Here is a 13006-nt window from a genome sequence, read left to right on the forward strand (position 1 = left end):
TGCTAAAATCCGTCACGGTAGGAGAATGGTAAATTTCTTTACAAAATAAAACTACTGTGCAACTCCCGACTTCAGAGAGATCGAATGCTGTACCACAATACACCAGTAATTATAAATGTGGAGAAAAACAATGAGTGGATCATTGACTTTGTCAGCCCAGGTAATAGCGGAATTGACGAGGAACGAGTTGAAAAACTTGCCGGATACGATAATTCAAATAAAAACCTCCTCTAGATTTCTGTGTTACATGCAATTATGTTGACCAAGAACAGTTTCTAATATAATCTACCCAACTTCCATTATGTCAGTCTTTAACTGTTTTTTATCTCTTTTAATAAAGTATAGAACTTCCATATACCTTCTATCATTCATTCGCCTGATCCATATGGCTCCTCCATCTCCACTTCTTTCTAATTACAATCATATTTGCGCCTTTCATCCCATTGTGTTCTCTGGTCTGTGTGTTTCCCTACGTTATTAATTGATCGGGTATGAGTATAGGGCCCGTCTGATAGTGAATGAGAAAAGTCTACTAGCACAAGGGTACGTCTTGGACAACCAGCGTCCTCATTTGCTACCTCTCATGCGACAATATCGTGATGGCATTCTTCAACAGGACAATGATTGACCATACACGGTACATGTCCCTATGAACTGTCTGGTTGATGCTGTGGTATCCCGATGCCCAACAAGATCACCATATCTGCACTTATAGAACTTGAATATGGCCAGTTCGGATATCTATCCCGTCCCAGTGTCAGTATTGAGGATATCAAGGGACAGTTACAAAAGTTATAGGCCAGCTTGCTTCAAGAGAAGATGAAACGATTTTGTGACAACCTTCTCAATCGAATCAGTGCATACAACCAGGCTGGCCGTTGTGACCGAGCAGTTGTAGGCGCTTTAGTCCGGAACCGCGCTGCTGCTACGGTCGCGGGTTCGAATCTTGCCTACGGCATGGATGCGTCTGATGTCCTTAGGTTAGTTAGGTTTAAGTAGTTCTAATACTAGGGGAATGATGGCCTCAGATGTCAAGTCCCATAGTGCTTAGAGCCATTTGAATTATTTTGAACCATACGTCCAGACCAGAGGGGGGTGCAACGTCATACTGATAACTGGCCTTATACTGCTCGTTGTAAATTTGACGCGATTTTATAATCACTGCAATGACATTAAATACTCTTCTGGGTGCTCCTCTTATTTGTAAGACAGTGTGTATTCTACCCCGATATTCAGGTGTTTGTCACTGCAATTAAAGACTGAGTGACAGAGATACGGAATTATGAAGGTAAAAATGACTGAAAGGTGCAGGGTATACGTGTCAGAGGTGAATAAATATAAAATATAATCATTGGTTGTTTTACATTACATATATGGCATGCACGACAGGCGATACAGGTAGCGGAAATAATACATCCATTACTGTGTTTTGAACATGAAATATTGAGAAAGCTCACATCACAGTATTATTAACATACTCGGATTCCTGTTTTGGCACTCAGATTAGCTATTTTGACCTAACGGATAAATAACTACAGTACACCAGACTTTGTGGTCGTCAGTATCTGTGAGATATGTATAAATGATTACAGTTTATGCAACACATCATAAAAAAGGAAACAGAAACTAGAAATAATACGCGAGCAACTAGCAGCTTATATGAAAATTATATTGCATCTGTAGTGTACTGTTCGTAGAGTTCCTTAACAGAAACGCAAGTGTCCTAGAACTGAAAGTGTGTTCGACTATCGGAAGAGTTTACAGGAGACTTTTAGAAAAACTGCTACGTTTCGTCAACATGTTTCGAGTTTCTTTTCTCTCACATTTGATTCTGATCTGAGCATCCATGGATATTCTTGTGACTAACGTTCTGCATTTCGAAAGAAGGAAAGGAGAGAGTCAACCATCAAAATATGACTACGAAGGCTTTCCCGGCGTAATAATTGATAATATTCTCCTCGGGTATGCAGCCGGATCATAACGTCTTCATGACACAACATTTCCGCGGTCCAACTGGCCGCCATCTTCAAGTGAGAGCGCTTATACACAATCTCGCCGGAACTGACTTCCCAGCGCAAGCGGCAGCCCCTGTATAGGCCGCAGAAGACCCACAACGCGTGCGCGAGAAGGTGCCGTAGCTACCCTTTAGCGCAGTAATCATGCCGCGCCGCCAGTGGTGGAAAGAGGCGAAATCGAGATATCGCTGTCAAAAATAAAACAAATTTTAAAAATTTTTATTCCGACGATTGAAACACAGACCGTTGTTTTTTAATGTCAGATAACACCGGGTCCCAAGTCTTACTTAAAAGATAACCCTTGTCTCTATTAATAAGATTGTCAGATAAACGAATCTCTATGGATTCTTTTAAAACACAGTCCCAATAGCGAGATGCAGGGGCAACCATTTGTGTCGCATCATATAGCATTCTGTGTCCCTCGGTGAGACAGTGCTCCGCCACTGCGGATTTCTCAGGTTGAAGCAGCCGTGTGTGCCGCTGATGCTCAACACATCGGTCCTGAATGGTCCGGATTGTCTGACCAATATAAGCCTTCCCACAGTGGCAGGGGATCTTGTACACACCGGGCTTCCTCAAACCCAAGTCATCCTCAACAGAGCCAAGAAGCGCTCTAATCTTGGCTGGCGGACGAAAAATACTTTTGATATGATATCTCTTTAGAATTCTTCCTATCTTCGAGGAAATGCTCCCAGCAAAAGGCAGAAAAGCCACCGATTTGCAGGTATCTTCTGGTGGTTCAGGCGATGGTCCAAACTGGAAAGCACGACGGATCTGTTAATCTGTATAGCCATTCTGCTTGAACACAACCTTAAGGTGGTCCAACTCCTCTGTCAAGCTTTCTCCATCTGAAATGGCATAAGCTCTTCTCGCCAACGTCCGCAGGACCCCCGTACGCTGGAACGATGGATGACAACTAGGAGCATGCAGGTAACGGTCCGTGTGCGTAGGCTTTCGATAAACACTGTGTCCCAGTGTCCCATCATCCTTTCTGTACACCAGAACATCCAGAAACCAGTTTGGACCATCGCCTGAGCCACCAGAAGATACCTGCAAATCGGTGGCTTTTCTGCCTTTTGCTGGGAGCATTTCCTCGAAGATAGGAAGAATTCTAAAAAGATATCATATCAAAAGTATTTTTCGTCCGCCAGCCAAGATTAGAGCGCTTCTTGGCTCTGTTAAGGATGACTTGGGTTTGAGGAAGCCCGGTGTGTACAAGATCCCTTGCCACTGTGGGAAGGCTTATATTGGTCAGACAATCCGGACCATTCAGGACCGATGTGTTGAGCATCAGCGGCACACACGGCTGCTTCAACCTGAGAAATCCGCAGTGGCGGAGCACTGTCTCACCGAGGGACACAGAATTCTATATGATGCGACACAAATGGTTGCCCCTGCATCTCGCTATTGGGACTGTGTTTTAAAAGAATCCATAGAGATTCGTTTATCTGACAATCTTATTAATAGAGACAAGGGTTATCATTTATTCACAATAAAGGATGGCAGCCAAAGACAGTTGCAGGATAGAATTTTTTTATTAAAATTCTTGACCAAGGTTTCGGTACATATAAATGTACCTTCATCAGAAGTAAACTTCCTGAATAGAAAGACACATTCATTAGAAAGGCCATATCAACGAAAGTGAGAAACAGAAGCTTAAATAACGGTGAAATTGCTAAAGTAATACAGGCACACAATCTTTAGTACTTACTAAAATTACATCATGCACTGGAGAATAATGAAACAATTATGCCAAAAGGCGTCGTCAGTAATTAAAATATCATCTCCATTTGTACAACATGTGTAATGGGCACAGGATCAAAGCGAACAGTTTAACAATGTTACTTCGCCTATGAACTGTTTTGAGACACGAGTGTGAAGGCACTAAGGTAGATTGTTTCGCCGAGAGAGGGCACTTGCATGTGCCAGACTCGCGCATATTACAATCCATAAATACATACATCTTTTAAGTAAGACTTGGGACCCGGTGTTATCTGTCATTAAAAAACAACGGTCTGTGTTTCAATCGTCGGAATAAAAAAAATTTTTTCTTTTATTTTTGACAGCGATATCTCGATTTCGCCTCTTTCCACCACTGGCCGCGGCGCGGCATGTTTACTGCGCTAGAGGGCAGCTACGGCACCTTCTCGCGCACGCGTTGTGGGTCTTCTGCGGCCTATATTGGGGGCTGCCGCTTGCGCTGGGAAAGTTCCGGCGAGATTGTGCACCAGCGCTCTCATTCCGGCGAGATTGTGCACCAGCGCTCTCACCTGAAGATGGCGGCCAATTGGACCGCGGAAATATTGTGTCATGAAGACGTTATGATCCGGCTGCATACCCGAGAAGAATATTATCAACTATCAAAATAGTTTTATTTATTTATTTATTTAATCGTATGGCTACGGCCCCCCATCGGGAAGACCATTCGCCGGGTGCCGGTCGTTCAATTTGACGCCACTTCGGCGACCAGCAGTCGATGAAGGTGATATGATGATGATGATGACAGCACAACACCCAGTTCGTGGGAGGAGAAAATTCCCCGACCCAGCCGAGAAACGAACCCGGGCCAAAGGATTGAGAATCCGTCACGCTGACATTTTTACTTTTTTTTTTTTTTTTTTGTTCGGTACAGTTTGTTGGCTTTGGTTTGGGCGGACATCCGTTCAAGTTGATCGCTGATTCCTTGACTCAGTATTTTTATTACAGAGAACACGCAGCCCTCTGACCGAACACGCTGAGCTACCGTGCCGGCCATTCAGCTACCGGGAGCGGACATCAAAATACGTCTTAATGTAAGGAAGATCTGATTGCTCTTGAGGATGATGTAAATATACCATACTTTTCGAAAGGACTTCAGATGTACAAGTTTATATTGTTTGTTTACTTCACCAATGACTATGTGCCACTTAAAAATTTACTTAAATAATTTTATTGCCAGACAAAGTCGATTTCATCTGTTCACAGCTGACCTGCCGCAGTTATCGCTGAACATACTGTAATCTGAAGACTAACGTTCACAATCGATACCATTCAGCTGTGAAAAGATGAAAGCAACTGCGCCTGGCGATAAAATTCTTAGAGTAACATGTCAATAACAGAATTCGCTTGCGGCAGTATGTCAGTTTTTCCATATAACTTTGCTTTTGATGTCATGGGATACAACCTTCCCCTAACAGTATGTATTAAATCCCGTTAACATTTTATTAAGTACAGGTGAAGAGAGAAAAGAGAGAAGTGTGTGTGTGTGTGTGTGTGTGTGTGTGTGTGTGTGTGTGTGTGTTTGTTGGTGGGTGGGTGCGTGGCTGGCTGCGTGGGTGTGAATGAACTGTACGCTTCGATGAGACCTTCTCCTTGGAATTTTGGTGCGCTGCTAACAAATTTCCATACGTGCGCGTTCAACAATGCAGCAACTCCGCAAACTCTGTGTACAGATATACCGCTGACGTCATCATTTTTACGAAGCATGTTTATTAATTAAGAACTTTTTCCGCGCCGCTCATTTAGATTTCACGTCTTGTTTGTTTGACGGTGACAACTGCTCGCTCTTGCAGATACAATTCCATGCCCGCTGGTCAGAAAATTACAGGTTGAGAATTTCTGTTGGTTCTGAAACAAAACATTTCAGTGAATATGTTCCGACTTTAAAAGTTCGAGTTGGCTGAAAATTTTCGTATTCCGTCCACGGAGAAGCACCCAGGCGTTACTTGTAGCCGCAAAGTGTAATGGAAAAGGTACAGGGTAAAAGGAGTATCTTTCAACGTGCAGTGGCACGAGAAATTTATGGTCATTAGACGAGCACGTTTATTAGGTGTTTATGTGCACCTTTCGTTCGCAGAATCGATGCTGCCGTGGCTGACGCTGTAAGCAAAACAGTGTCTCGCGTCGTGCAAGTCACGTAACATTGGTTACTGATATCCAATGGGAGAATTTCGAAGAAACGTCAAATAAATTTTGTGCTTTCCACCCTTGTCCATATCAGACAAGGTAGGTTAACAGACATAGCTGACTGCGATTCTTTTCTTCTTCTTGTTCTTGTTCTTCTTCTTCTTGTTTCGTGGGAATGCGCCAAGGAATGTCCTTACCGGGATCCCTATAAAAATTATTTGGTTGGTTGGTTGGTTGATTTGGGGAGGGGGGGGGGGCGGACCAAACAATGAGGTCATCGGTCCCATTGGATTAGGGAAGGATGAGGAAGGAATTCGGCCGTGCCCTTTGAAAGGAACCATCTCCGCATTTGCCTGAAACGATTTAGGGAAATCATGGGAAAGCTAAATCAGGATGGTCGGATGCGAGCTTTGAACTGTCGTCCTCCCGAATGTGAGTCCAGTGTGCTAACCACTGCACCTCCTCGCTCAGTAAATGTTATTTGTCATTACAGTATATGTATTACAGTCAGGCAAGTCGTCCTAAAATTTGTATGAGCAACTGAGAGATTCTAAGCTATTTTTATTGGCTTACAGACTCTACGAGGGGAAGTCATCAAGTATTTATCAACTTGGAAAAATTAAATTACATAGTTACTTTTCGTTTGTTTGCATTTACAAGTGTCCTTGTATTTATCGAAATTTTTGCGCCACGTTACCGTAACACATGCCAACGGATCCAAAAGAAAAATGCCGAATCCTGTTGGCAAAATGAAGATAGGCGTCGCCATTTTGTTTTGGCTGCTCTAGCAGCGTAATAAGGTGCCGTAGTGAGAGGATATCAGTGACTACGAATACTGAATTTACATCCATGTAAATGCCAACAAACAAAATACTAACTACGTAATTTTATTTTTCTAGGGTGACAATGGAAAACTCTGATTACCAACCTTCGTATAATAGGCATTAACAGGGAACTACGCAGTGGCCATATATCATCATATGGACTTCAAATGCTGATCACGGTGTTAGTTGCGTTAGTTCTTGTATCAGCAGAAAATATCGAAACATGCAGCACCTGAAGGTGTTCTTACGGTGCAAAACGATCTTTGAGAGATTAAACCACACGAAGGATGTACTGACTGGGAATCGATAGTGACAAGTGTCTCAAACATTTCCTGCAATTTCCTTTGTGTACTCCTAGAATTAGGTTAGTCCAGCTGTAGATAATTTGTTTCTTTTACTTTCATGTGTCTTCGTATCCTTCCAATTACATAAAAAAAAAGTTAAATTTTCTACATCTCATGCCTCTGGTTTGGGACTAATTCGCGTAATTACACTGACGACGAAGGCTCTGGAAGCAGCTTGTGTGAAATTTCGTTAGGTGTTGACCCTCGTATTTTCGATGCTCTGTAGCACTGTTTGGCGGTCCGGAATAAGCGTTTATATCAACTCACAGGACGAAAAATGTGTCGCCTGTAGCGAACTCGTTAAAAGAAACATATAATACCATATGATTCCGCCAATGAACTTGATAACCGCTTGTATTCGGTTAGGAAGTGAGTACAGAAGGCTGTGCAGGTACGATGCATCAACGGTAAGCTGCTCGCTAAAGAACTGATCGAGCAATTCCACTAGATTCCGGGGATGATGACGTCACTGTTTTATCAGCTGCTCTAACATATCCCACAGATTTTCTACGATGTTCAAGGCGGGTGACTTTGCAGGCCAGTCGAAATGTAATAGGGTGGGGTAGTGTTGAGAAAGCCAGACAGACATTATTCCAGGCGGATGAGCTCTTTTGTTGTCGTCTATAAGCAATAGCCTCTAGCGAGGTAACCGACTTCAAATGTTCATTGCTTGCATTCCCCGCAGCAATATGCTTCCAAACAGGTTGAAATGGATCTTCATTCACCGCCAACAGCAATTCCTGTCGGATATGGAAGCGATTTTGATCCACAAGTCTTGAAACGGACCCTCAGTCAGGCTCTTTTACCGACCACGGTCCTGACGTCGTGTTTCTTGGCGTTGTGTGTCACACCATTGCTTGCATACACATTCAGCAGTCCGCCCCGAAATACCAATTAATACGTAAACTTCACACGCCGTATAACCACGGGCACGGTGAAACAGGATTGCCCTATTTTGGACTCTGTAACATCCCTAACTTTATATTAAAAATCTATAAAACCCGCCTCGATTGCGAAAAAAGCACCTAGTGTTAGCCCAGGTTTCGGCGTAGATAACTACACCTTCTTCAGAACAACAATAAAACCCACAAGTGCCTAAGAAGACCTTTGTCAATGATTAATAGAACACCATAGCTATGTGGGTTTTATTGTTGTTCTGAAGAAGGTGTAGTTATCTACGCCGAAACCTGGGTTAACGCTAGGTGCTTTTTTCGCAATCGAGGCGGGATTTTTAGTTTTTTAATATATTAACCAACGATTGCTGACGCGCTGCGATGTTGAAGGTTCTTAAATCCCTAATTTAACCCATTTTTATGTACAATCTCAGCGTGGAACAGAATTGTCTCACAAATCGTTATTTTCTTATGCTCACATGGAGACGGTGCGTGCGCTGTTGAGTAAGTGGCTATATCGCTGCGCCATTTACCGTTAAGTTCATCTGTACGAGCGGACTTGAATCACTAATTTTTTGTACAGTGAGCTTATACGCAAAGCAAAATAAAGCAGCTGACATATTCCACATTACAGGTATTTTCCTTTAAGCATCCTCTCGTCGCAAGGAAAACATTTAAATCCTTCAATATTTTATTTATCAACACATAGAACATCGTCCGAGATAAACCCATTATCGAAAGTAACACCTGTCGTAGAACAAAATTTCACAAGAGCCACTTTTAATGCATTACAGCCGAGGTCTAGCGCAAATAATCAATATTAATAGTGTTTACAAGCAGACGTCATAACGCAAGTACTTATTTGCTGACGTACAGCTGAATCTGAAGAATGCGAATGTAAAACCTACAGTGAGAATATCTTCGCAATAGTTTGCACTAATAACGCCTCAACTTGACTTACAGCCGGTCGAAGTGGCCGTGCTGTTCTAGGCGCTACAGTCTGGAGCCGAGCGACCGCTCCGGTCGCAGGTTCGAATCCTGCCTCGGGCATGGATGTGTGTGATGTCCTTAGGTTAGTTAGGTTTAATTAGTTCTAAATTCTAGGTGACTTATGGCCTCAGAAGTTGAGTCGCATAGTGCTCAGAGCCATTTGAATCTTGACTCACACCAGACAATTTGCCACGAATTTATATTAATGGATTAAATCATTAGTACTGCAGGAAAAATAATTTAACGCCAAACAAAACAGTTGAGCGGCATTTCGGCACTCCACCAGCAGAAAAAAACCATTTGCAGTTCCAGACTGTAGCGCCTAGAAGCGCTCGGCCACCCCGGCCGGCAGAGAAATACAGAGCGTGCTGTTATTCACGGAGGACTTGCTTCACAACTGCAACTCCTTGATATCTCTGTAAGTATATGTGAGAGAGGAATGGTACAAATGGATGATGTATGATGCCCAACAATAAAATCACGCCGAAGCGTGCTTTAAAACGACATACAGTCAAACGAGTGTGACAGTGGATAAAACAATTGCAGATTAGAATGAGAGAAGACATTATTAAATCTTTCAAGAAAAGCGACATAAGTAATGCTCTCGATGGGAGTGAAGACAATCTTATATATGAAGAAGACAACGATGACGACGAGGAGGAGGAGGAGGATGATGAGGAAGAAGAAGAAGAAGAAGAAGAAAGTTCAGATATCGATTTTCAGGGATTGTTAAGGTCATTTTGGTTTTCTACATTGAGAATTTTTTAGTCTGGCTATAATAATAAAAATGGTAAAATGTTATTTAAAAAACGCTTACAAATTAATATGCATCTAAGAGTCCTTTAAATAAGGATAATGTCCCAGAAACATTTGGTAAGCTATGCTTAGTGGTTAAAGTTGTTGCCAACGGAGAAGTCAAGAGTAAGAAAATCGGACAGGTGCGTGTAGGACTCATTCTCTGAGGGTCTCGTAGGAACTTAATTATGTATACAGATAGTTCATCCGTAAGATGAATGAGTTCGCGAGTATTAAAATATAAGAGTAAATAACCGTATTATCCTGTAAGGACCCCTAAAAATAAGTCTTGTTACCCTCCTCGCAACGAGCCACGAATCAACTTTTCAGATATTCGGAGAGTATTGGGCCTAATATTACAGCGTCCACGAATGCCGATGGTTTACCCCCCACAACAGCCACAACAGCGTACACTGTGTCGGGGGGGGGGGGGGGGGAGTTGTAACTCGATTCTTAGTCATGAGATACGCATTTGGAATGACCTATCAATCAGTCGGTTGGTCACCCACGACTGTCAGCGTCCGCTCTCTCTGCACAGCTAGCTGTTACCTGCTGACGTCGCTACCCACAGCATAGGCAGCGAGTTGGGTTCGCAGTCTTGTAGTGGGGAATGTACAGGGGCTAATCATTCGCTAAGGAATGTTGGATAGTTTTAGCAAACTGTTTTACAAGTCTGAAATAAATGCTATAATAGTGAACCGTTGGATCATGTGTGTTCGCGTCTACAGCATAGGTCCAATACTCACTGACATGATACTTCCTGGGAGATTAAAACTGTGTGCCGGACCTAGACTCGAACTCGGGACCATGCCTTTCGCGGGCAAGTCCTCTACCATCGGAGCTACCCAGGCACGACCCACGCCCCGTCCTCACAGCTTTACTTCTACCAGTTCCTCGTCTGCTATCTTCCAAACTTTACAGAAGCTCTCCTGAGAACCTTGCAGAACTAGCACTCCTGAAAGAAAGGATATTGCGGAGACATGGCTTAGTGGGGATATTTCCGGAATGAGATTTTCACTCTTCAGCGGAGTGTTTGCTGATACGAAACTTCCTGGCAGATTAAAACTGTATGCCAGACCGAGTCTCGAACTCGAGACCTACTGACTTACTACAACTGACATGCACTTTCCTGCCACAGAACGTTAACGGAAATTTTCTAAATTCGGGAGCCATGAACGGCCATATATTTCTTTTTCCCAGCTTGTTTCATAGAGAAATAATTGCCGAGCTATTTGAGAAACTTACGTCTCCTGAGGATATGCACTGACGTGACCAAAGTCATTGGATAGCGATGTGCACGGATACAGATGGCGGTAGTATCGCGTACACAAGGTACAAAAGGACAGTGAATTGGCGGAGCTGTCATTTGTACTCAGGTGATTCATGTGAAAAGGTTTCCAACTTGATTATAACCGCACTACGAGAATCAACAGACTTCCAACACGCAGTGGTAGTTGGAGCTAGATGCGTGGGCACTCCATTTCGGAAATCGTTAGAGGATTTAGTGTTCCGGGACTCACAGTGTCAAGAGTGTGGTGAAAATACCAAATTTCATGCATTACCTCTCAGCACAGACAACGCAGTGGTCGATAGCCTCTCTTAACGACCAAGATCGCGCAACGGTTGCGTAGAGTTGCCAGTGTCAATAAACTAGCAACACTGCGTGAAATAACCGCAGTAATAAATGTGGGTAGTACGACGAACGTTAGGACAGAGCGGCAAAATTTGGCGTCAATGGGCAGACGACCAGCGCGAGTGCCTTTGCTAACCGCACGACATCGCCCGCAGAGTGTCTCCTGCGTTCGTCACCATTTCGGTTGGACACTACACAACTGGAAAACCATGAGCTGGCGAGATGAGTCGAAATTTTGAGCTGGTAAGAGCTGATGGTTGGATTCGAGTGTGGCGCAGACCCCAAAAAGCTACCCAAGTTGTCAAGAAGGCACTGTGCAAGCTGGTGGTGACTCCATCATCGTGTGGGATGTGTTTACATGGAATGGACTGTCACATTTGGTCAGACTGAACCGATTATTCACTGGAAATGGTTATGTTTTACTACGGTGAGAACATTTGTAGCCATTGATGACGTTCGAAAGCAACGATGGAATTTTTATGGATGACAGTGCGCCATGGCACCGCTATTTATTTGAAGAAACTTCTTGACAGTTCGTGCAAATGACTTAAATCCCATCGAACATTTATGAGATATAATCATGGGGTCATTTCGTACACAAAATCCTGCGCTGCCGACGCTTTCGCAATTATAGACAGCTACAGAGGCAGCATAGATCAAAATTCCTGCAGAGGACTTCCACCGTCTTGTTAAGTCCACGCCGGCCGAAGTGGCCGTGCGGTTAAAGGCGCTGCAGTCTGGAACCGCAATACCGCTACGGTCGCAGGTTCGAATCCTGCCTCGGGCATGGATGTGTGTGATGTCTTTAGGTTAGTTAGGTTTAACTAGTTCTAGGGGACTAATGACCTCAGCAGTTGAGCCCCATAGTGCTCAGAGCCATTTGAACCATTTTTTTGTTAAGTCCACGCCACGTCGAGTTGCTGCATTACGTTGGATAAAAGGAAGTCCGACACCGTATTAGGAGATACGCAATGACTTTTGTTACCTGACTGTATATGTTCGCTTGTACAGCGTGGGTCCAGTACTCACTGATGGAACTGAACTTTTCGTCCTAAAGAAGAATTTGAGACTTTTGACTCAAAAGTTAAATGCAAAAATTTATTAAGAGACAGTTGATTTTTCGTCAAGCCATTCATTTCAGCCACTACAATTGAAATTAAAGGCCACCTATTTTTTTATTTCTATTTATTTATTTTTCGGGCTGTATCACAGCGGGATAGTTGCCGAGCTAGTTGGGATATATAAGTCTCCTAAGGATACACGTAAGGTAAGTCAGATAATTACAACTATTTATCTTTGGACACAATGTTTGTGGTCACTCAAAAAAAAAAAAAATGGTTCAAAAGGCTCTGAGCACTATGGGACTTAACTTCTGAGGTCATCAGTCCCCTAGAACTTAGAACTACCTAAACCTAACTAACCTAAGGACATCACACACATTCACGCCCGAGGCAGGATTCTAACCTGCGACCGTAGCGGTCGCGCGGTTCCACACTGAAGCGCCTAGAACCGCTCGGCCACTCTGGTCGGCTGTGGTCACTCCACACCTGTATAAAAAGGCCATTACCCCCAATACATGCTTCTGTATTTGCCATAAATCAACTTCAAATGCTGCTACCAGTTTCAC

The sequence above is a fragment of the Schistocerca serialis genome, chromosome 4 (genome assembly GCF_023864345.2).
Source record: "Schistocerca serialis cubense isolate TAMUIC-IGC-003099 chromosome 4, iqSchSeri2.2, whole genome shotgun sequence".
NCBI classification, from domain to species: domain Eukaryota; kingdom Metazoa; phylum Arthropoda; class Insecta; order Orthoptera; family Acrididae; genus Schistocerca; species Schistocerca serialis.